The sequence below is a fragment of the Pseudophryne corroboree genome, chromosome 1 (assembly GCF_028390025.1).
Source record: "Pseudophryne corroboree isolate aPseCor3 chromosome 1, aPseCor3.hap2, whole genome shotgun sequence".
Lineage (NCBI taxonomy): Eukaryota > Metazoa > Chordata > Amphibia > Anura > Myobatrachidae > Pseudophryne > Pseudophryne corroboree.
This window is the reverse complement of record NC_086444.1, coordinates 746143839-746169206: the sequence shown is the minus strand read 5'-3', so window position 1 is coordinate 746169206 and position 25368 is coordinate 746143839. Positions and strand designations below refer to the sequence as shown.

General features: G+C 47.1%; 1 protein-coding gene across 6 annotated transcripts in view; it reads left to right on the top strand.

Annotated features, from left to right (window-relative positions):
* CAPS (calcyphosine) overlaps positions 1–25368 on the top strand; it is a 147447-nt gene that overhangs the window by 94040 nt on the left and 28039 nt on the right. Inside the window, exon 1 of one of the 6 annotated variants that reach the window (XM_063916593.1) lies at positions 25–611. The exons of 4 other annotated variants lie outside the window; for them this stretch is intronic. The gene's annotated coding sequence lies outside the window, so the exon portion shown is untranslated. Of the gene's footprint in view, positions 1–24; positions 623–25368 lie in introns of those variants that run through there. One more of the 6 variants, XM_063916611.1, reaches the window with a different exon arrangement.

Here is a 25368-nt window from a genome sequence, read left to right as displayed (position 1 = left end):
ACCAACTTTTTACATACATTGTTTATCTGTCAATTGGGACCCAAGTTGGCCACTTTTGGTCCCCCAGGTTCCTACTTCACTCAGAGCTTCCCCATGCAATATAGTTCTCTATGCTGTTTAATTCACTTTTTTGTTATATATAATTTTTGTACCGAATAAATACATATTTTTTATGAATACGGTCGAAATGATGTCCAAAGAAACCGCTATGTGAGTGCTAGGTACGCTGATACCCATCTTATTTCATTTGGTCCATTGTATATCCGTTGATACTGACCGGCCCAACTTGAGCCGTGACGGTGAAAAAGATACCTTTATAAGCTTGTAAAACACCTTTTCTGTGTAAGTCAGGTGTGTCTTTTTGGGACGAGATCCCTTTTAATTGAAGGACACCACCTTTTGCTCACTGGTACTATTGCGAGGGGGTTTAACATTACCCCACAGCAATATTTTTTGAAATCATAACAGTACTACACATATTGTGTTTTGTATTATATTCTTCCACATATATCTGAGCGTCTAATCAAACCATCGCATCAGGGTGAGAGAACCTATGTACCCCGATCGCCATCCAAAGAAACCGCTATATGAGGATCACAACAGTTTTAACTGTGAGTGCCAGGTACATAATTGCCTATCGACGTTTTCATTATAGACAACTGCTTTCAAAATTCCTACGGTATTAGTCTATATAATTGGGGAAATATCAAGAAAGATACCTTTATAGGTTTTCTTATACCTTTGCTTGTGTAAGTAAGGTGTGTTTCCATCAGCCTCTCATTATTTGTAATATACATACCCTGGGTTGACCATTCACGATATAAGTGAATAAATCCTTTACAGTATATCAAATACTTACCATTTGTTTTAAAAAGACCTTACTACACATTGTTCTCTTTAAAAAAAAAAATTCTCCACGCATACTGGAGTATCCTGACTGGTCACTAGGAGCAGAACATCTCAGTCAGTGGGGAGTGTATGCAGTGGTCCATCCAACTTTAGACTGATTTCTTGCACCAAGATTAGGGCTTTTGAAAATGTGTGCTGATGACGATCAGGACTGCTTTCACCAGAAAATAGATGAGTGTGACGCAGTCACAGGTTTGAGGCTGAAAACAGGTGTGCAACTCAGGCTCATAGTGTAAAGAGCAAAGCCCTGAATCAGACTGCAGTGCTAGGTGCTAATATCAATTACTAAATTGGTACTTATAAGTATATATGTTAATAGCTAATAATACGGTTATAACTTCCCAATATTTGAGATGTGAAGATCGGGACACCCTCAAAGGGTGTGGCATTAGTTCCGCTAAGCCATGTACCCTGAATACTGATGTTTTTTGGGGCATGCTCACATGACCCCCCCCAACCCCTTGTTTTCACTTCACACTGGAGCGAGTCCAGCACTGCAGCAGCTGCTGCGCTGCCTCCACTGTGCACTGAATGTACTGCGGCTTCACTTCACGCTGGAGCGAACCCAGCACTGCAGCAGCTGCTGGGCTGCCTCCACTGTGCACTGAATGTACTGCGACTTCCATTTACTACCTTTACCAGCACTGCTGCTTAGGCCCCCAAGCTCTGGTATGTAATAAGCAATCATATTCTATCCATGTTTTTATGTTTCAACAGCAGCCTAATGTAAGTTTGTAGACACTCAGTAGGAAATGCAAAACAATGAACTATTAATAGCTGGAGCTGCGCTGATGCAAAACAGTATTGTCGTGGCAGAAATAATGTTATAAAATTACAATAATTTAAAATCTAGTAATAAAAAATATATCAAAGTGTGTGTGAAATAAATAATCAGGACATATCCACTGGCAATGTCAGGAACAGTGATAATAACTGACGATTAAATGATTAAACTGCATAGGCTGTGGCTTGATACAGTTCTAACATCACCAACATGCAATGGACAGCTGCTGTTGACTGCAGCTTGTATAGGCACCGCAGCAGTTAATAAAGATTTGTAATTTGATTGTTTTGATTGATCGTTTTTAGCCATGGCAAAACTATCTGTTTTATATCAGCACAGGGCCTCATTCAGGTGCAGTTGCACCTGCGCCCATCGCTGCAAAGTACCGCTGTTTGTTACTTTGAGCATGGTCAAAACCAAGGACATGTGGCATAGGATGCAGGCTGGCATCAAACTGTCATTGATTGACAGTCTGATTACATTTCTGGGGCGGGGAGGGGTGGTGCTGACCCCCCATTTTTGAAAATGGAGGCATGTTGTCTATGTTTAGGGAATGTCTTCTGGGACTTCTGGGAATGTCTTAACCACTTAACTGGCTTAATTTTTTTTACAAAAGCTCAGAAATTGTCAGGGATTTTTATGACTGAATTATGTTAAGAACATCTATTTAAAATATATCCAACATGATTTTATACAAAAAAATAAAATAATAACCATTTATTATTTTTGTTTACATCAGTTAAACATCAAGATATACTGGACCATCAAAACAGGAGTGGTTTTAGGTGCAGGCTAGCAGTGAGGCAACCTGGTGTGCGCTGTGGCCTGAGGGTGCAACAGCAGTCACCCCGCAGGGGCCCGTCCGCATCCCACACACTCACAATAGGTGCCGGGAGCTGCGTGGGTGCCCGCTGCAGCCGACACCGAGAGGGTGACAGATACTAGAGGTCCTACTTGACCTTTAGCATCTGGAGGAAAGCAGGGAGACATACGCTAGAGGTATTACTAGACCTCTAGCATCTAGTAACTCTGGGAACTCTGGCGGCAGGAGAAGATGCAGAAATGCATCTTCTTCCATGTAAACCCCAAACAACATGCATGAACCCACTGGCAATGAGCAGGAAACACCCGGAAATGAGCATAAGACTCCTGGCAACAAGCACGAGACCCCTGGCAATGAGCAGGAAACCCCTGGCAATGAGCATGGAACCCAGAGCATGAACCCCCTGACATTGAGCATGAAACTCTTGGCAACAAGCATGAGACCCCTAGCAAGGAGCAGGAAACCCCTGGCAATGAGCAGAAAACCCCATACAACGTGCATGGATCCCAAAGCGGGAAACCCTTGTCAATGAGCAGGAAACACCCGGAAATGAGCATAAGACTCCTGGCAACAAGCATTAGACCCATGGCAATGAGCAGACAATTTAAAAGTAATTAGAAACCTTACTGTGGGGCATCATTTTTAAGGGACATTATTGTGTGTGGAGCATAAAATGGTGTCAGGGGCATAACTGTATGTGGCATTATGTGTAATGGGCATTATGGTGTGTGGCGTAACGTGTAATGGGCATTACGGTGTGGCATAACATGTAATGGGCAATACAGTGTATGTCATAAGTTGTAATAGGCATTACGGTGTATGGCATAATTTGGAATGGCCATTATGGTGTGTGGCATAAGTTGTAATAGACATTAAGGTATGTGGCATAACGTGTAATGGGCATTACTATGTGTGGCATAAGTTGTAAAAGGTGTTACAGTGTGTGGCATAACGTGTAATGGGCATTATGGTGTGTGGCATAAGTTGTAATAGACATTATGGTGTGTGGCATAATGTGTAATGGGCATTACTGTGTGTGGCATAACGTGTAATGAAATTACGGTGTGTGGCATAATATGTATTGGGCATTACAGTGTGTGGCATAAGTTGTAATAGGCATTACGGTGTGTGGCATAACGTGTAATGGGCATTACAGTCTGTGGCAAAAGTTGTAATAAGCGTTACCGTGTGCAGCATAACGTGTAATGGGCATTACAGTGAGTGACATAAGTTGTAATGGGCATTATGGTATGTGGGATATAGCGTGTAATGGGCATTACAGTGTGTGGCATAAGTTGTAATATGCATTACGGTGTGGCATAACATGTAATGGGCGTTACGATGTGTGGCATAATGTGGAATAGGCATTACTGTGTGTGGCATAATGTGGAATGGGCATTACGATGTGTGGCATAATGTGTAATGGGCATCATGTTGTGTAGAATAATGTGTAATGGGCATTACGTCCTGTGGCATAATGTGTAAGGTGCATTACTGTGTGTGGCATAATGTGTAATGGGCATTACGATGTGTGGAATAATGTGTAGCGGGCATTACAGTGTGAGGCAGAATGTGTAAAGGGCATTAATATAAGGAGGAAAAATTACAAATAATGTAAAGGACATGGTTTTATTTTTCCTCTATGTTTTTGTTTTTCCTATGTTTTATAAGGGGCTCTACCTGGCCTAATGTGTATAAGGGGTACTACTATGTGGTGTAATGTGACTGACGGACAATACTGTGCGGTGTAATGTGAATTAGTACTATTCTGTGGTCACGCCCCTTCCCCATGAAGCCACTCCCCTATTTTTTTACGTGTGCCTATATTGCGCACTAACTGTGTTTTGAATGGGGGAGTGGGGGATGGGCACCAAAGGAAACTTTTGCAAAGGGCGCTACAAAGTCTAGAACCGGCCCTGATCAATACAATCGCAAACTTGCATTTTCCGGTGGCTGCTCCTCTCTGCAGCCTTTCGGTGTACACAGGGAAGGTAAGGGCAGCTTCTATTACATTTCCCCCAGGACTGCTAATGTGTGCAGCCGCAGGGTGGGGGTAGGGGCAGGGGCGTATCTACCTATTGGCCAGGATGGCACTCGCCAGGGGCACCAGCAGAGGAGGGATTCCACCCACGGCCAGTAGGTAGCAGCTGAATCCGTTCCTCCCACCGCACCAGGTAGTTCCTCACCTGCTGTAAGGGCCAGCTGTGAACACAGCAAGCAGCAGTGGGCGCCGGGGTCCGGCACTGCACCGCACTACAAACACGAAACTCTACATAAACTACACCTCCCAGCAGCCCTTGCAACCAAAAGCTCCTAGCAGCAAGGGCTGCTGGGAGGTGTAGTTTATGTAGAGTTTATTGTTAGTAGAGCGATGCAGTGCCAGACCCCGGCACCACTTACAGTGGCTGCCGCTGCTGCTTGCTGTGTTAATTGCTGGCTGTCACAACAGGTGAGGAACTACCCGGGTGGGGGCGTTGAGGGGCTCAGCTGCTGTCTCTAAATGTGCAATAATTATGTATGTATATATATATATATATATATATATATATATATATATATATATATATATATTTATTTATTTATTTATGATAGGATTTTAATTACCTATCGGTAAATCCTTTTCTCGTAGTCCGTAGAGGATGCTGGGGTCCACATTAGTGCCATGGGGTATAAACGGGTCCACTAAGAGCAACTGGCACTTTAAGAGTTTAACAGTGTGGGCTGGCTCCTCCCTCTATGCCCTCCCTACTAGACTCAGTCTAGAAACTGTGCCCGAGGAGACGGACATACTTCGAGAGAAGGAAATTACACAGATAGTGGCGAGATTCACACCAGCTCACACAACAAGGCAAACCAAGCTAACTAGCTTAAAAACTCAGCAGCAGCTGAATAACATTACTGAAACAACTAGTAACGCAGTACTTAATTAAGAACAAAGCAGTACTGACCAAATAACCACTGCAGAATAACGAAGCGCTGGGTGGGCGCCCAGCATCCTCTACGGACTACGAGAAAAGGATTTACCGTAGGTAATTAAAATCCTATTTTCTCTGACATCCTAGAGGATGCTGGGGCCCACATTAGTACCATGGGGATGTACCAAAGCTCCCAGAACGGGAGGGAGAGCGCGGAGGCTCCTGCAGAACTGATTGACTAAATTTTAGGTCCTCAGAGGTCAAAGTATCGAACCTGTAGAACTTAGCAAACATGTTCGACCCAGACCAAGTAGCTGCTCGGCAAAGCTGTAAAGCCGAGACACCCCGGGCAGCCACTCAGGAAGAACCCACCTTACAAGTAGAGTGGGCCTTAATAGATTTTGGACACGGCAATCCTGCCATAGAATACGCATGCTGGATAGTGAACCTGATCCAGCGAGAGATCATCTGCTTAGAAGCAGGACACCCACATTTCTTGGGATCATACAGGACAGAGAGTCCGATTTTCTGTGATGAGCAGTCCTCTTCACATAAATTTTCAGAGCCCTTACCACATCCAAGGAATTTGATGGAATGGAAGAGTCAGTAGCAACTGGCACCACAATAGGTTGGTTGATATGAAAAGCCGACACAACCCTTGGAAGGAATTGCTGACGTGTCCGGAGCTCAGCTCTATCTTCATGGAAGATCAAGTAGGGACTTTTACAAGACAAGGCTCCCAACTCCGACACACGTCTAGCACAAGCTAAGGCCAACAAAGTGTCAGCCTTCCACGTGAGAAATTTGACCTCAACCTCCTGTAGAGGCTCAAACCAATCCTATTGGAGCAACTGCAACACCACGTTAAGAACCCAGGGTGCCGTAGGCGGCACAAAGGGAGGCTGGATGTGCAGAACCCCTTTCAAAAAAGTCTGAACCTCAGGTAGGGAAGCCAGTTGTTTCTGGAAGAAAATGGATAAGGCCGAAATCTGGACCTTTACGGATCCCAAACGATGGCCCATATCCACACCTGCTTGCAGGAAGAGGAGAAACCGTCCCAGTTGAAACTCCACCGTAGGAAACTTCTTGGATTCACACCAAGACTTTTTCCAAATGCGATGGTAATGTTTAGACGTAACTCCTTTCCTAGCCTGTATCAAGGTAGGAATAACCTTGTTCGGAATGCCCTTCCGAGCTAATATCTGGCGTTCAACCTCCATGCCGTCAAACGTAGCCATGGTAAGTCTTAATAAGTGAACGGCCCCTGTTGGAGAAGGTCCTCCTGAAGAAGAAGAGGCCTCGAATCTTCCAGCAGTAGATCCAGAAGATCCGCGTACCAGGCCCTTCTTTGCCAGTCTAGAGCAATGAGGAGTGCCTGAACTCTTGTTCTCATTATGAGTTTTAGAACCCTTGGAATGAGTGGAAGTGGAGGAAACACTGGAACACCCACGGAGTCACCAGGGCGTCCACCGCCACTGCTTGCGGGTCTCTCGACCTGGAACAATACCTCCAAAGCTTCTTGTTGAGATGGAAGGTCATGATGTCTATTTGAGGTACACCCCAAAGATTTGTCACCTCCATGAACACCTCCTGATGGAGGCCCCACTCCCCTGGATGGAGATCGTGTCTGCTGAGGAAGTCCGCTTCCCAGTTATCTACTCCCGTAATGAAGATTGCTGACAGCGCCAGTGCATGCCTTTCTGCCCAGAGGAGGATCCTTTTTACCTCTGACATTGCAGCTCTGCTCTTCGTTCCGCCCTGTTGGTTTATGTAGGTCACCGTCGTTACATTTTCCGACTGTACTTGAATGGCATGATCTCGCACAAGATGTGTCGCTTGGAGAAGACCGTACACGGATCATAGTTCCAAAATGGTTATTGGAATACTGGATTCCAGGCTTGACCACCTTCCTTAGAAGGTTTCCCCTTGAGTGACTGCGCCCCAACCCCGGAGACTTGCATCCATGGTTAGAAGGATCCAGTCCTGAATAACGGAACCTGCGGCCCTCCAGAAGGTGAGACATTTGCAGCCACAAGAGGAGTGAAATCCCTGCTTCTGGCAACAGACGTATCCTCAGCTGCATATGTAGATGAGACCCCGACGACTTGTCTAGGAGATCCAGTTGGAAGGATCGAGTATGGAATCTTCCGTACTGTAGAGCCTCGTAGGAGGCAACCTTCTTCCCCAGAAGGCGAATGTACTGATGAACCGATACCTGGGCTGGCTTCAGGACATCCTGGACCATTGTTTGAATCACCAACGTTTTTTCCACCTGGTAGAAACACCCTCTGCACTTCCATGTCGAGGATCATCCCCAGGAAAGACAATCTCCTTGCCGGCTCCAAATGTGACTTCGGAAGGTTCAGGATCCAACCATGTTACCTGAGCAGACGAGTCGTGAGAGCAATGTACTGCAACAAGGTCTCCCTGGTCAACGCCTTTATCAGCAGATCGTCCAGATATGGAATTATGTTCACTCCCTGTCTGCGGAGGAGAACCATCATCTCTGCCATCACCTTGGTGAACACCCTTGGTGCCGTGGAGAGACCGAATGGCAGTGCCTGAAACTAATAGTGACTGTCTAACAGTACAAACCTGAGATAAGCCTGGTGTGGCGACCAAATCAGAATGTGGAGGTACGCATCCTTGATATCCAGGGATACCAGAAACTCCCCCTCCTCCAGACCTGATATCACCGCTCTCAGAGACTCCATTTTGAACTTGAACTCCCTCAGATAAGGGTTTAACTATTTCAAGTTCAAAATCGGTCTGACCAAACCATCCGGTTTCGGTACCACGAAAAGGTTCGAATAGTAACCCTTGCTTTGCATATGCAGTGGAACTGTAACAATGACCGCTGACCTTTCCAATTTTTTAATGGCTTCCTGTAGGACTGCCCTGTCTATCAGTAATGCTGGCATGCCTGATTTGAAGAATCGGTGAGGAGGGAGTTCATGAAACTCCAGTCTGTACCCCTGGGATACAATATCCTGTACCCAGGGGTCCAGGCTGGACGACACCCAGACGTGGCTGAAATGTCTGAGCCTCGCACCCACCAGCCCGTCCTCCAGGCTTCGCGGTCCACCATCATGCTGAGGATTTTGAGGAACCAGAGGCAGGTTTCCGGTCCTGGGAGCCTGAGGGAGCAGGCTTTTTGGATTTTGCATGACCACCTCTAAAGAAGATGGTAGGAGGCTTGGACTTTTTCGTCTTAGCGGTCCGAAAGGACTGCGATGTAGAGGATGAAAATAGTTTCTTCATAGAAGGTGTAGCTGAGGGAAGAAAAGGTGACTTAACCATGGTTGCCGTGGAAATCCACACATCCAACGCTTCCCCAAATAGAGCCTGACCTGTGTAGGGTAGGTTCTCCACACTTCTCCTGGATTCCATGTCTGCAGACCATTGGCGTAGCCAGAGTCCCCTGCGAGCTGAGACAGACATGGAAGATATCCGTGCATTCAGCGTACCCAGGTCCTTCATGGATTCCACCATGAACCCCCGCAGAATCCTGTATATTACGTAAAAACAGTTCAATGTCACTTCTGTCCATTGTATCTAAGTCCTCTAGTAATGTGCCTGACCACTTTGCTATAGCTTTATAAATCCATGCACAGGCAATAGTAGGCCTTAATGCCACTCCTGAAGCAGTGTATATGGATTTGAGTGTAGTGTCAATCTTACGATCAACTGGTTCTTTTAACGCGGTAGATCCAGGGACAGGTAAAACCACCTTCTTTGATAGTCTGGAAACAGATGTGTCAACTATGGGTGGGTTTTCATATTTTTTTCTATCCTCCTCAGCGAAAGGAAAAGCAACCAAAACCCTTTTGGGAATCTGGAAATTTTTCTCCGTGTTTTTCCAGGATTTTTCAAACAAAGCGTTTAATTCTTTAGACGCAGGGAAGGTTAGCTTTCTTATAATCCGTGAAGTAAGCCTCCTCAACCTGCTCAGGTTGTTGTGTCAGACATGTTTTACACATATCTAATAGCCTCAATCATGAGCTGCACCCCCTTAGCCAGGGATGTCGCCCCCCTCAGCACATCCCCATCACCGTCAGTTGTGTCAGAGTCGGTATCCGTGTCATATTGCATAATCTGGGCAAGTGCATCAGCAGCAAAAAGTTGCTGGCTGCGATCAACTCGGAATCACCCCCAGAGTCCCTAGACATGGCTATGTGAGAAACAAACACACACACACACACACACACACACACAGGAAAATGTCAGACAAGTTTCCCCCCAAGTATGCCACAGAGAAACACAGAGCTTGGAGCCAGCACACACACAGCGTTTCCCTAGGTAGTTATAATATAACTACCTGGCGCTGACTGTGTACCTTAATAGACTAAACAGTCATTTTACAGCCTCCCCCCCCCCCCCCCCTTCTACAAACCCCTGGTAACGCACAGGATAGCTGGAGTTGCTTGGAGGGACAGCTCTCCCTGTCAGCGTCTCTGTACTGGATCTACAGGCAGGAAAATGGCGCTGAACGCTGCTGGTTCCGCTCTGAAGAGAAGCTCCGCCCCCTGAACATGGCGCTGCTTCCCGCTCTTCACTTCTTTATTCTGGCCTGCGGAAATGTGCTGGCAGTGTTACCGAGGTCCCTGACAGCCTTGGTGACCAGTGTAGGGTATAGGCGCTGGCTCAGGGCGCCCCTCATAGCGCCACACTGTGTACCGCTGAGCCTCCGGAGCGCAGTTAGTACTGTGCTCCCACCCTGTTTCGCCGTCTTCACACCGGCTAACCGCTTGCTGTGAGGGCCAGTGACTCACTCGCCACTGCAATCTTCTGTCTCTGTTAGGGGGTGGCGGCATGCTGCGGGAGCGAGCAATCGCCTGGGGCGGCTAACGATCATCACCCTCAGGAGCTCCGTGTCCTCTCAGCGGAGATAGTGGCCCTTAACCTCTCAGGGTTGGACACTACTTCCCCCCTAAGTCCCACGAAGCAGGGAGGCTGTTGCCAGCAGTCTCCCTGTGCCTAACTCTATGAAAATAATAAAACTAGAAAAACTCCTATGGAGCTCCCCTAGCTGTGGCCGGCTCCTCCGGGCACATTTTGTAAACTGAGTCTGGTAGGAGGGGCATAGAGGGAGGAGCCAGCCCACACTGTTAAACTCTTAAAGTGCCAGTGGCTCCTAGTGGACCCGTCTATACCCCATGCTACTAATATGGACCACAGCATCCTCTAGGACGTAAGAGAAATATATGTTATGTGTATATATATATATATATATATATAGCAGCTAAAAGAGAATGAGGGCGCACTCAGTGAGATAAGATATCAAAGGTATTTTACTAACAAATATCAAGCTCACGTACATCAAAGTTTGAAATCACAAGTGTACGGTTAGATGTCTTCTTATACTTTTAAATGTAAAGATTGATTAGTGAATGGATTATGTTTGTTTTTATGCTGATCTTATCATAATGGTTGTGTTAGAGTGTTTTGTATAAATAATTAGATCAATTAAGAGCCACAGCTTTAAAAAGGTAGCTGTAAGGGCAGAGACCACACCCCCTGACGAAGTCCAATAGTGACAAAACGCGTTGGACGTGGCCTGGAAGGACTTGTTTGACTTACACCTGTTGAGTACGATGTCCGTAGGCTGAGACGCTGATGATCTTACTGCTACTGGAGCTGTGTGGAACGTGCCGCTGTTGCTTTCCGGAGGCTTCGGTGAACCAACCATACACTTGTGATTTTAAACTTTGATGTACGTGAGCTTGATATTTGTTAGTAAAATACCTTTGATATCTTATCTCACTGAGTGCGCCGTCATTTTCTTTTCTCTTACGTCCTAGAGGATGCTGGGGTCCATATTAGTACCATGGGGTATAGACGGGTCCACCCTGAGCCATTGGCACTTTAAGAGTTTAAGAGTGTGGGCTGGCCCCTCCTACCAGACTCAGTTTAGAAAATGTGCCTGGAGGAGCCGGTCACAGCTAGGGGAACTCTACAGAGTTCTCTTAGGAAAAGAGTTTTTTTCTTTCTTTTCAGAGTTTTTTATTTTACAGGGAGGCTGCTGGCGACAGCCTCCCTGCAGCGAGGGACTGAGGGGGGGGCGGGGTGTCCGCCTCGCGGAGTCTTGAGCCACTGCTCTCGCTGACTGGACGTTAAGCTCCAGAGGGGTCTGATTGCGCCCCGCCGCAGGGGAACGCTCGCCCCTGCAGCTGGCCGCCACCCCCTCAGGGAGCTGAAGATGTGGCAAGTGAGTCACTGTCCCCCCTTGCAAGCGGGGGGACAGTGTGAAGAAGGCAGCCAGAGGGTAAGGAGCGCGGTCTTAACCGCGCTCCTGGATGGCTCAGCTGTACTGTGGTGTGGCGCTGGGAGGGGCGCCCTGGGCCAGCGCCGGACCCTACACTGTCCACTGCAAGTCTGTCGGGGTCTGCGGATCCAGGCCAGCACAACCCCTCTGGCCAGTATAATCTTTCAGTGAGCGGGAAGACAGAGCCAATGAGGGGGCGGAGCTTCTCCTCAGAGCGGACCCAGCAACGTTCAGCGCCATTTTTCCTACCTGCACTCACTACCAAGTGGATCCAGGTCCCTCCAGAGCAATCTCCAGCTATCTGTACGGTACCAAGGGGGTTGTAGAAGGGGGGGGGGGAGGAGGCTGTAAACAGGTTGTGTCACCTATTATGGGGCACAGTCAGCGCTGGTTGGGGACTCCCTGTACCTTTTAATAGCGCTGTGTGTGGGTTGGCTCCAATCTCTGTGTCTCTCTGCCATTCTTTGGGGGGGAAACTCTGTCTACATAATACCCTGTGTGTTTGTGGGGTGTTTGAGTGTGTGTGACAACATGTCTAGGGACACTGTTTCATATGCTGCAGAGGATTTATCTTCCCAGGAAGACTCCATTCCTTGTAATCAGGATTGCACTGTTTTAGCGCAGATCCCAGCTAGAGAGCCAGAATGGTTAGTCTCTCTGAGTGGGACTATTTCTCAGATTTCTGATATAGTTGCTAGGACTGAGCATGCCACTCAGGTCCTCCATTCCTCTATGGTGGTATGGTCTGATCCTGCTTCCTCGGGGTCCCCTGCGGTACATTTGCAAAAACGTGCACTTGCAATTATGCAGGATGACACGGACACCGACTCTGACGCTGCAGACGGTAACGGGGATGTGTTGAGGGGAACGGCATCACTTGCCAAGGGGGCGCAGTTGATGATCGAGGCTGTTAGGGATGTTTTACACATTTCTGACACAGCTCCAGAACAGGTGGAGGAAGCCTTCTTTACAGATCATAAGAAGCCCCCCTCACCTTCCCGGCATCCAAAGAATTGAATGCTATCTTTGAAAAGGCATGGGAAACTCCGGAAAAGAAATTCCAGATTCCCAAGACGGTCTTGGTGGCTTTTCCCTTCCCTGAGGAAGATAGGAAGAGATGGGAGTCCCCACCGATAGTCGACACCTCTGTCTCCAGGCTGTCCAAACAGGTGGTATTACCGGTCCTGTTAAAGGACACGGCAGATCGCAAGGTGGATGCTACACTGAAATCCATTTACACGGCTTCAGGGGCTATATTGCGGCCTACTATAGCCTGTGCTTGGATTGCTAAAGCTATTGCCAGGTGGTCAATCACTCTGCAGGAGGAATCGACTACGCTGGACAAAGGTGACGTTGATTTATTTTTACGTAATATTCAGGACTCTGCAGGGTTCCTGGTAGATTCCATGAAGGACCTGGGTTCCATGGCTGCGGGGATCTCCTCCATGTCCGTCTCGGCTCGCAGAGGTCTCTGGCTGCGCAAATGGTCTGCGGACACGGAATCCAGGAAGTGTGTGGAGGGCCTGCCATACAAAGGTCAGGCTCTCTTTGGGGAGGCGCTGGATGCGTGGATTGCCACGGCTACCACGGGTAAGTCTCCTTTTCTCCCCTCAGCGGCACCGGCTACGAAGAAGCCTTTTTCCTCTACCACTTCACAGTCCTTTCGGCCCGCAAAGCCTAGAAAAAATAAGCCTTCGAACACCTTCCTCAGAGGTGGTTGTGCCAAAGGAAAGAAACCTGCTCCCACAGGTTCCCAGACCCAGAAGCCCGCTTCTGATACCCCTAAGTCCTCCGCATGGAGGATGGTCAGGTGGGGGCAAGACTCCGGCAGTTCAGCCACGTCTGGTTGTCGTCGGGTCTGAGCCCCTGGGTACTGGATATAGTGTCCAGAGGGTACAGACTGGAGTTTCAAACTCCCCCGCCTCACCGCTTCTTCAAGTCAGGCTTGCTAGCCCTGTTGGCAGACAGGACAATTCTTCTGGAGGCCATCAGAAAATTGGTGGTGTCAGAGGTCATTGTTCCGGTCCCACTTCAGCAGTGGAACAAGGGTTATTATTCAAACCTTTTTGTGGTACCAAAACCGGATGGTTCAGTACGGCCTATTCTAAACTTAAAGTCTTTGAACCCTTATCTCAGGGAGTTCAAATTCAAGATGGAATCTCTGAGTGCTGTCATCTCAGGACTGACGGAGGGGGAGTTCCTGGTGTCTCTGGACATCAAGGATGCTTACCTCCACATTCCCATTTGGGCGCCGCATCAAGCATATCTCCGGTTTGCTCTGATGGATGATCACTATCAGTTCCAGGCGCTGCCGTTTGGCCTCTCCACAGGACCAAGGATCTTCACCAAGGTGATGGCGGAGATGATGATTCACTTCCGCAAACAGGGAGTCAACATAATTCCATATCTGGACGATCTCCTGATCAAGGCGTCGTCCAGGGAAATGTGGTTGCAGTCCATCGCGCTCATGACACAACTGCTCAGGAGGCACGGTTGGATCCTAAACCTTCCAAAATCTCATCTGGAACCGACAAGGCGGATGTCTTTCCTGGGAATGATCCTCGACACGGAAGTGCAGAGGGTATTTCTCCTGGTGGAGAAAGCATTGGTGATTCAAGCAATGGTACGGGATGTCCTAAGGCCTACCCGGGTATCGGTTCATCAATGCATGCGCCTTCTGGGGAAGATGGTTGCCGCCTACGAGGCTATGCAGTATGGCAGGTTTCATACTCGACCTTTTCAGCTAGACCTATTGGACCAGTGGTCGGGCTCTCACCTACACATGCACAAGAGGATACGCCTGTCTCCGAAATCCAGGATTTCACTCCTCTGGCGGCTACAACTTCCTCACCTTCTGGAAGTCGAAGGTTCGGAATTCAGGACTGGATCCTTTTAACCATAGATGCAAGTCTAAGAGGTTGGGGACCAGTCGCTGTAGGGGAAACCTTCCAAGGAAGGTGGTCGAATCAAGAATCTCTTCTCCCAATAAACATCCTTGAGCTAAGGTCCGTGTACAACGCTCTTCTGCAAACAGCACACCTTCTACGGGATCGGGCTGTTCAGGTGCAGTCGGACAACGTGACCACAGTGGCCTACATAAACCGACAAGGTGGAACGAAGAACAGGGCTGCCACGTTAGAGGTGTCAAGAATCCTCCTCTGGACAGAAAGGCACGCTGTAGCGATGTCGGCAATCTTCATTCCGGGAGTAGACAACTGGGAAGCAGACTTTCTCAGCAGACACGATCTCCATCCAGGGGAGTGGGGCCTCCATCCGGAGGTGTTCGAGGAGGTAACCGGTTGGTGGGGGGTTCCTCATATAATGATGGCCTCCCACCTAAACAAGAAGCTGGGGAGGTACTGTTCCAGGTCAAGGGATCCACAGGCAGTGGCGGTGGACGCACTGGTAACACCGTGGGTGTTCACATCAGTGTATGTGTTCCCTCCACTTCCTCTGATTCCAAATGTCCTTCAGCTGGTAAGAAGAACAAAGGTTCTGGCAATCCTCATTGCTCCGGACTGGCCAAGGAGGGCTTGGTATGCGGATCTACTGGGTCTTTTCCTGGAAGATCCAAGGCCCTTACCTCTTTGAGAGGATCTGCTGCTGCAGGGGCCGTTCGCCTATCAAGACTTACCACGGCTACGTTTGACGGCATGGCGGCTGAATGCCAGATCTTAGCTCGGAAAGGTATTCCGAGTGACGTCATTCCTACCCTGATTCAGGCTAGGAAGGGGTGACGTCTAAACATTACCACCGTATTTGGAAGAAATATGTTTCTTGGTGTGAAGCCATGAAGTTTCCTGCGGTGGAGTTTCAAGTTGGACGTTTTCTCCTTTTCCTGCAAGCAGGAGTGGATATGGGCCTGAGATTGGGATCCATCAAGGTCCAAATCTCTGCTTTGTCCATCTTCTTTCAAAAACAGTTGGCTGTCCTCCCTGAGATTCAGACCTTTTTGAAAGGGGTTCTGCACATCCAGCCTCCCTTTGTGGCACCAACGGCACCCTGGGATCTAGATGTGGTGTTGCAGTTCCTACAATCTGCTTGGTTTGAACCTCTACTAGAGGCTGACATCAAGTTTCTCACTCTGTTGGCCTTGGCTTCTGCCTGACGCGTGTCGGATTTGGGGGCTTTATCTTGCAAAAGTCCTTATCTGATCTTCCATGAAGACAGGGCGGAACTTAGGACTCGTCCACAGTTCCTGCCTAAGGTTGTATCGGCTTTCCATATAAACCAACCTATTGTGGTGCCAGTGGCTACTGACTCCTCAATTGCTTCAAAGGCCTTGGATGTTGTACGGGCTTTGAAGATCTATGTGAAGAGGACTGCTCGTCATAGGAAATCTGACTCTCTATTTGTCCTCTACGATCCCAAGAAAATTGGGTGTCCTGCTTCTAAGCAGTCGATTTCGCGCTGGATCAGGTTCACTATCCAGCATGCGTATTCTAACGGCAGGATTGCCGTGTCCGAAATCGGTTAAGGCCCACTCTACTCGTAAAGTGGGTTCTTCCTGGGCGGCTGCCCGGGGTGTCTCAGCCTTACAGCTGTGCTGAGCTGCTACTTGGTCTGGTTCGAACACGTTTGCCAAGTTTTACAAGTTCGATACGTTGGCCTCTGGTGACCTCAAGTTTGGTCAGGCAGTATTGCAGGAGCCTCTGCGCTGTCCCTCTCGTACTGGGAGCTTTGGTATATCCCCATGGTACTAACATGGACCCCAGCATCCTCTAGGACGTAAGAGAAAATAGGATTTTAATTACCTGCCAGTAAATCCTTTTCTCGTAGTCCGTAGAGGATGCTGGGCACCCGCCCAGTGCTTCGTTTTCCTGCATTGGTTTTATGGTTCAGTATTGCCTGGTTCCTAGGTAAGTTCTGCATTTTTATGTTTCAGCTGTTGCTGAGTTGTTGCGGCATGTTGGCCGGATTCGCATGTTTGTGTGAGCTGGTATGAATCTCGCCACTATCTGTGTAATCTCTTCTCTCGAAGTATGTCGTCTCCTCGGGCACAGTTTCTAGACTGAGTCTGGTAGGAGGGGCATAGAGGGAGGAGCCAGCCCACACTCTTAAACTCTTAAAGTGCCAATGGCTCCTGGTGGACCCGTCTATACCCCATGGTACTAATATGGACCCCAGCATCCTCTACGGACTACGAGAAAAGGATTTACCGGCAGGTAATTAAAATCCTATTTTAGCTGCTATACATTTGGAATGACAGTGTTGGTTACAAGAGGTGCCTGCATTCACATCAATCACTAATACGGACACTTATATGGACAAAAACAAAGGACATTGATTGCACAACCACCCAATTCCTTTGTGTGTGTGTGTATATATATATATATATATATATATATATATATACCAGTCCTTTACTTTGCCAGGTGCGCTCGACCCCTAGATACACCTTTGGGTGGGGGGTACTGCCGTCCTCCCAATCAGCGTTGATTGGCAGCGCGGTAGAGACAGGGAGGGAACTAGGAAGCAGTTCGGGAAGTGCCTCTGAGAGTGACAGCTGCTATGCGGCTGCTAGAAGCAGGCATTTCTTACTGGTGTACAGGCAAGTGGTTACATTTGTAACTCATTTTAGTATTCTGCACATAAAACAAAATCTCATTTTAGAGGGTCATTACACACATTGGGGGTTATTGTGGTTGTTGTGTTATTATGCACTGAAAAGTACTGATTATCGGTACTTTGCACATGACCCTTATGCATGTGCACAAATGCGTCCTGCGATAAAGGTCAGTGATTGACTGCTGCTGTTTATGGGATGGGTGGTGACGACGGCCTCCGTTTGCCAAAACGGAGGAGTGTTGCCGCAATTGTGGGGAAGGGGGAGAGAGGCCAGGGATCTCCATGGTTGCCTGGAGACTTGGCCTCTGCGTCGGGTGGCTTGCACGTCTCCATGGGTGCCAAAAAACACCTGATGGTGAGTGCCTGATCCAATGCCTGCATCCTGGGATGTGGGTCGGATCACTACTGCACCAGGAGGCTTCTGCTTGTAATACGTAAATGCCTCCTGCTGCATTACCATACAACGCTATCACTACTACTTCCAAGGAACCAGCAGTGATAGCAACTCCAACTACATCTGAATTAGCCCCATTGTGGCTATATCACTACCAATAAGATTAAACCATAAATGATCCAATGGAGTAAAAGCAGATGAGTAAAGTCACATACAGTTTGTGCAGCCATGTTCACATTTGATTACTTCACTATGACTTTCGGTTCACTAAAAGGTTCGACTGGCCCACAGGGGTACAGGGAAAACCCCCGTGGGCCACACCTACTCCCTTAGAGACCGGGGGTATATTTACTAAAATTCAGTTTTGATAAGCACTTTATGAATCTTCAAAATTGATTGCAATCGATTTCTTTTGAGTTTCCAAAATTTAGAAAAATCCCTTATTTCCTAAAAATCGTTTTTGCATTTGATTTTCAAATCGAATTAGATGCTGGTCGATTTTGAGTTGAATTTATGAAATGTCTTACCAAATCAAACTTCAAATCCCCATTAAAATCCGCTGCAAAATCGAACAGAACTTCCTCATTGCTTCCTATTAGTCCAAATGTATCACATGCACACTAAGGGGAAGCTCTCTCTTTACACTGTTTTATATATGAAAAACTAAGTGATGATTTTTTTTTTAATACTTACAGCTGAAATAGTTGACAATAAACTCAGTCTTAATCTGCCTTCATGCTTGCCTTCCACTTTTTGTGCACACATAGGGCCTAATTCAGACCTGATCGTAGATGTGTGAAAAAACGCACATCTACGATCAAAATCTTAGGCATGCGGCGGGACGCCCATCACAGAGCTAGTCCACCCCGCATGCCGGGCACATGCCCCTCCCCCCCCCCCCCCCGCAGACGTGCAAAAGCATCCCGGGTGGTTTCAGACAGCTAGTGCGGCAACAGCCTCGGGCATTGGGTGTCCATGATCTCCCTTGCATTCCATCTCCTCCTCAGTAGGCTCCCGTCTGTGGCATCAACGCGTTTCAGAGGTGAGCCTCCTTTGTCAAGACCAGAAGAGGGGCCTGCAGCTAACTGAAACCAGCAGTAGCAGCATACAGAGACGGATCTGTATTGATTATGTGCGGCTAACTGGGACACCTTTAAGAGAAGGACTCCCAGGTATACTGCATGCAGAAGGGGATCTGAGCCAGAGTTTGAGGCAACCTTCTAAGTAGTTCAAGATAGAGAAAGCCAGATCCAGTATCCAAGTATCTCAAGAGAGAGACAGCCAGATCCAGCAAGTGAAGGGACTTGGCAATGCAGTGGCAATGTGTGATGAGTCTTGAACCATTTGCACCTACCAGTACCACCGCTCACATACATTACTCTTATTGGTCTACCTCCCTAAAGTGTTTCCAACTGCTCAGCTTTATAACACGTGCCATTGACTAACATACATTATATGTTTTACAACACCACACTTTGTGGCAGAGGGCCTAATTCAGCTTGAGTTACAGTTTTGCAAAAAATCACAAAACTACCACTCTGTTCTCTAGCATATAGGGGGCCACCCAGCACAGGGCAAGGCCGCCTCACATGCCGGGTCCCCCCTTCCCTGCTAAAATGCAAGTGCATCACTAAACAGCGATGCAGTCGCATCGTAAGGCTAGCCCCCTGCCTTGGCAGCCTAGCTGTCAAGCCAGACGCCGGGCCACCATGTTTTGGGTCACAACGGTTGTATGTGACATTGCTCATCTGCCGCAGCCCACCCAGCAAACGGTCCGGACACGGATCCGTTGTCTGGACCACACCCCCAACGCTATGGCGACACCCTGTACACCAGGGTAGATCTACTCATTGCTACAAAAGGCGCAGACATGGCTGTGGCTGCATCCAACTCATAATCAAGCACTTAGCATATGTAGCTCAGCACAATGGGGCTAATTCAGATGAGGTTGGAGTTGCTATCACTTCCTTGCAAGCTGTTGATTCAACAGTACAGGTCTGTATAATCTGCCTGTCACAAAATGAAGTACATCAGCTAATCCTAAACCCGACAGTACTACAAGAAGAAAACTGTTAACATACACACACACACACACACAGCATACCTACATCCACATAGCATACATACAAACAAAACATACACACAAAACATACACACCATACACACACACACACACCATATCTACAAAAACACACATAGCATACATATATACATATACACACACAACATACACACACACACACACACACACATACTGCACACCTACAAACACACAGCATACCAACAAAAATACATAGCATACACACACATACACAAACAGTATGCGTACATACAAACACAAACACACACACACACACACACACACATACACACACACACACTACACACCTACACACAGCATAACTACAAAAACACACACACAGCACTAACCAATTTAACAGAAGAGAAGGAGACTCTTCCGGAGTCCATGTGAGTTAAACACAGGAGCTGCTGCTGCACATGCTCAGCAGCTCCTTCCACTGTGAGTTATATGTCCAGTACAGAGAACTCTGCTGACCAGAGCTCTCTTTGAGGAGCATTCACGCCGGGTGCAGAGACTGAGACTAGGCTGTCTCCGTCTCTGAAACACACAATCCGTCTGCAGGGGGGAAAGGTTGCGCCACTGCCACTAATGGCTGAACTTTATTAAAAAATAAAAAATTAAAAAATATGCAAAACTGCCAGTGCTTGACGGCATGCACAGGGGGGCCCTTAGTTATGGGGGTCCCAGGGTAACGTGTCCCCTGGGCTCCCCCCTTAATCCGGCTCTGTCTGCATGTACAGCAGCACCTGTGGATTTCACAGCGGGATCCAAGTCTGACTGCTGCTCTACCAATGGAGCTCTACAGTGCAACCGCTGCTGTTGCTGCATAGTTAATCTGCTCTGTCCCAAGAGCCATGCTAACACCTGCGATAGGGGACAGGATAGCTCCTGGGACAGAGACAGGACCCGCCGGTGAACACTGATTCTGTATGCTGCAGACGGCTGATTCTCGTGAGTCTGACCCTGACCCATCAGTCATTGACCAGCTGAGAGTCTCCATAGATCAGCTGAGAGTGCTTCTATATAATTATGTAAGTTGTGTGCGTTTGTATACACACACACACCATCGGTGGGATGTAATGGCACCCAAGTATTCCAGAGGTACGGGAAGTCGGCCAAACTTTTTTTTTAAAGGGGCAATCATTTATAAGGCAAAACCATGCCTTGTAAATGACTACCCCTTAAAATAAGTAAGAGTTCATCTGGCAACCCGACAGGATCTTTATGTGTTCTATCATCCAGTTACACAGCAATGTTGTCATGGGATTAGTTGGTTCTATGAGTGTATATAGGGAACATATGTTAAGTTATGTGTGGACTGTATTAAGGGTAGCTAGTTGCATACCTCCCAACTTTTATTGTCCTTAGATCTGGACCTTCGCGTGTGACCCGCAAAGGGAGCGTGGTCTCAGGTGAGAGGGGGCGTGGCCTTGCAGAATGGACCTGTTTCCATAATTTTTGGGAGCATGCCCAGTGCTCCCCGAGCAGCTGGATAGCCCCCAGGTCACCTCTCTGTACTGATTAAATGCCTATTCAGGGATCACCCACTGCAATGCAGCAGTGATCAAAGGTTCCACCTCCCCCCGCCCGGGACTGCGGAGCAGTGTACGAATTGCGAAAAAATTCCACTGGAATTGGAACAGTTGGGATGCATGTTGTGGGATCAGTACTTAAAACCAGAGGCCGGGATCCCGACCATCAGTATACCGACGGGGATTCCAGTCTTGGGTATGCCGGCAGCAGGGTGATGACACACCATCCAATCAGCTCCTGACTGTCATTTTTCAAACCCATAATGATTGGCTGGTGCTTTATCACTTCTCCAGGCTTAATACATCTGCCCCAGCATTAGAAAGTGGAAGCGTTTAGGACAACAGCAACTCAGCCACATAGTGGAAGACCACGTAAAATCACAGAATGAGGTCAACGACTGCATTGGCGCATGGTGCAGAAAAGTCACCAAAGCTCTGATGATTCCGTAGCTGAAGAGTTCTGAACTTCCACTGGCATTAATTTTAGCACAAAAACTGTGTGGCGGGATGGAATGGGTTTCCATGGCCAAGCAGCTGCATCAAGCCTCACATCACCAACTCCAATGCCAAGCATCAGATGGAGTGGTCAGTGGTGTAAAGCACACAGACACTGGACTGTGAAGCATTTTAAACATGTTCTGTTGTATATCCTGGAGGACTGGGGATTATTTAGGGTGTGTGTTGCTTTAATCATGGGACTTATGGGGGGCCAATGGGAGACTTTCTCTGACACTGTGGTCCTCCTACATTTCAAGACGCATTCCAGTTGGTCAGAAAATATCGGACGTTTTGTAGTCTAAATACCATGACAACTCAGATCTGATATGCAGAAGCTGGAGAATAGATGTACGCCATCACATTTGCCGCGTTCCGGGAAATAGACGCACATTTGAAATGTCTGATGTGGTGAGATAATTTCACAGGCAGGATTATCAGCTCTCATTACATCCCAGCCATGGTTTGATGAGTTTGGTGTGAAAGAATGTTACCTGACCTCAACCCCATTAAGTACCTTTGGGATGAACTGAAATGGAGACTGCAAGCCAGGCCTACTTGTCCAGCATCAGTGCGTGACCTTATAAATGCTCTACAGAATGAATGGGCACAAATTCCCACAGAAACACCCACAATCTAAGGCACTCCACTAAAGGACTCTGTTTGACTGCATATTCACCCGACATCCTCCTATACCGGGTGTACCGATTGGATTTTTACCGCTATTCACAGACAATTTACCAGCGGTGTAACTGTCTGTACACCTACTGCATCGAGCCGCTGCATACCCGGCTCAGTACAGCGTCTACAATCAAAAGATTTCTTTCCATCGGACACCGCATAACAGGAGAGATTGGCTCTTTCTAACCAGCACTATATAATTAGCTCAGTGCCAGCGTCCACGATTCCAGCATTGAGACGCTGCCCGCTCGGCTAAGTCGAGCCGTCTTTAACATCACAGCGGGGCTCATATGCGCATAAGGAGAGGAGAGACTATATTCATTCCAACAGCAGCGATTACAATAAGAGGTACCTCTGGCTAGTCTCTCACCCATAATACATTTCAGTCTGTGGACGCACGGCCGAAATATTGTTTTATATGAAGTGTTACTTCATCATTCACATCAGTCCATAAAGACTTTGGGCCATATTCAATTAGCAGTGATAACGGACTTTTCACGTGAAAAGTCCGGTTTTCGGGTGAAAAACCGGACTTTTCACGTGAAATGCAATTACAGCCTATTCAATTATCCTGGAAAATTTATCGGTGATCATGTTTTCACTAATTTCACTTCACCTTCTCTGAAGCAGGTGAAAAGTTGGGAAAAGTCACTATTTTAAGGTAAAAATGTTTGGATATGGTACAGAACTCCTGGGACACCCCCCTTTATGACTAATTAGGCACGTTGAAGTTTTTAATTATTTTTAATTGGCCAATAATGACATGTCATTTTTGGGGTGAAAAAGTAAAAAGTGATGGAAATTGGGGTTCAAGGTATGGGACAGGTATATTGGGGTGCTTTATGAGTGGGACAGGTGTTTTTTAGGCTTGCAGATGGGAGTAATCGGTCTGTTTCCACTTTTTTTTAAAGTACCCTAAAATGACCCAAATATATACTTATACCCATTTTCATGTACCCCAAATTTAATGAGAGCATATATTTTGCTCAAAAAAACTTGCTTTCTATCATTTTTTTGCATTTAAAAAAAAATGCATATAACCGCCATTTCACACAATTTAAGTCCCCAAAAACTCTCTAATGTGATCTCTAACACACTTCTCTTCTGTTTTCCTATGTTAGTTTAGCATTTTTTGGGGTACAGGCTGATTTCCCCATTTTCACCTGCACTTTTCACTGCAAGAATTTTCACGTGAAACCCGGTCGGAATTGAATAGGTCGAAAAATGGAGTGTTTTCGCGGCAATTTTCGGCCGATTGCCGCGAAAAAATTTCGGGCGAAAAATTGCCGCGAATTTGCGAAAAATTGAAAAACGGAGCGTTTTCGCGGCAATTTTCGGCCGATTGCCGCGAAAAATTTTCGGGCGAAAAATTGCTGCGAATTTGCCGATAATTGAATATCCCCCTAAATATTTATTTATTATTCATTTCAGGTGATATATTGCAGCCGTATAATACATTGTCTTATATGGTTTTTATCAAATAAACTGTATGTATTTTCCACTAGGTTATTTTATGTGTCATTTAAAACACTGTTTTATTAATAAATCTAATAATTAGACTCTCTCAGCGCTCCCACTTTTCTTTTTTTGTATCTTATTGATAATTTGTTGGGGCAGCCCGCCCACAACTGGTGAGCGGCCGTCAGAGTCTAACTGGGTTTGTGTATTTTGTGGAGCGCCAATTCAACATCTATTTCTAGTTCAATCTTGTGGAAAGCCTTCCAAGAAGAGTGGAAGCTGTTATAGCTGTAAAAGGGGGACCAACTCCATATTAAAGTATATGTATTTGACTACAATGTCATTACAGTTCTTCCTGGTGTAATGGTCTGGCGTCCGAATACTTTTGTCTATATAATGTATATACCACACTACCACTTATTTTGAGTTGTATATATGTTTCAATACTTTAAATTCAAAATAAACATGTAAATGTGTCTGCATGAAGATGAATGTCATTTTAATTTGCTTAAAAGGTTGTAAATAAAAAAATGGACACATTGATTTGGCTTTTCCCTTTAACCAAAGTAATCTAATGTATGTCAGCTTTCACAGGCTAGGTCGCAGCAGTTATTGCTGAACCCCCTGTAATAATGTGGCCCAGACCTAGCCTGATTTTCCCTGGGGAATTGGGCCTGTAAAAGTGTTGATAGCGTTGGGATCCCTCCCATCACTCCAATGTGGTGGGTGTTGGGGTAGTAGTATTAAATAGTATACTTCTTTTTATTTTGGGATGTTGTCCCCAGCAAGCCCTCACTACCATAAAATGGTTGGGTATGGTGACTCTTACAGACTTACAAGTTGTAGGAAGCTCATGGCTGCCAGAGCCTGCTACTGTAGCACTTGTATGACTTTGAGAGCCAGCATACACTGGTATCCAGGGCCCACTGTAGTGTCATATAAAAAGAAAAACTCCCTAAAGACTCCCTAATCCCTCTTTTCCCAATGTAGTACTCACCTAAACCCACAGTAATTCTCTAATGGCCTGGTGCTGTCTGCAGCCTTTGTAGGGTCACCCCACACCAGGGACGTGCGGTGAGGTAAATGGCTGGTAATGCACTGGCTAGTACCAGAGCCAGATTTACACACAAAATATGAGCCCAAGGGTCAGGGGCATTTTAAGAGAGGAGGGGGCCCGTGTACAGACTCAGGGTGGGCCCCCTCCTCCTCACGGCGCCATAGGCTACTGCACTGTGACGTAGTCTACTGCACATGCACAGGTCTCCGGAAAAATGGATGGTGCCCGCCATGGTCCAGAGACTGTTTAACTACTGCGCATAAGTGGCAGCCATTTTGGAAGTGGTTTATTTGCTGCGGCAGCTGCAGCGCCAGTTGTGGGACTCTGGAAGGTAAGTATTAAGACAATATGAGTGCAGTGTGTGCGGTGCGGGATCCCTGGATCCATTGCACCCATGATAGAAA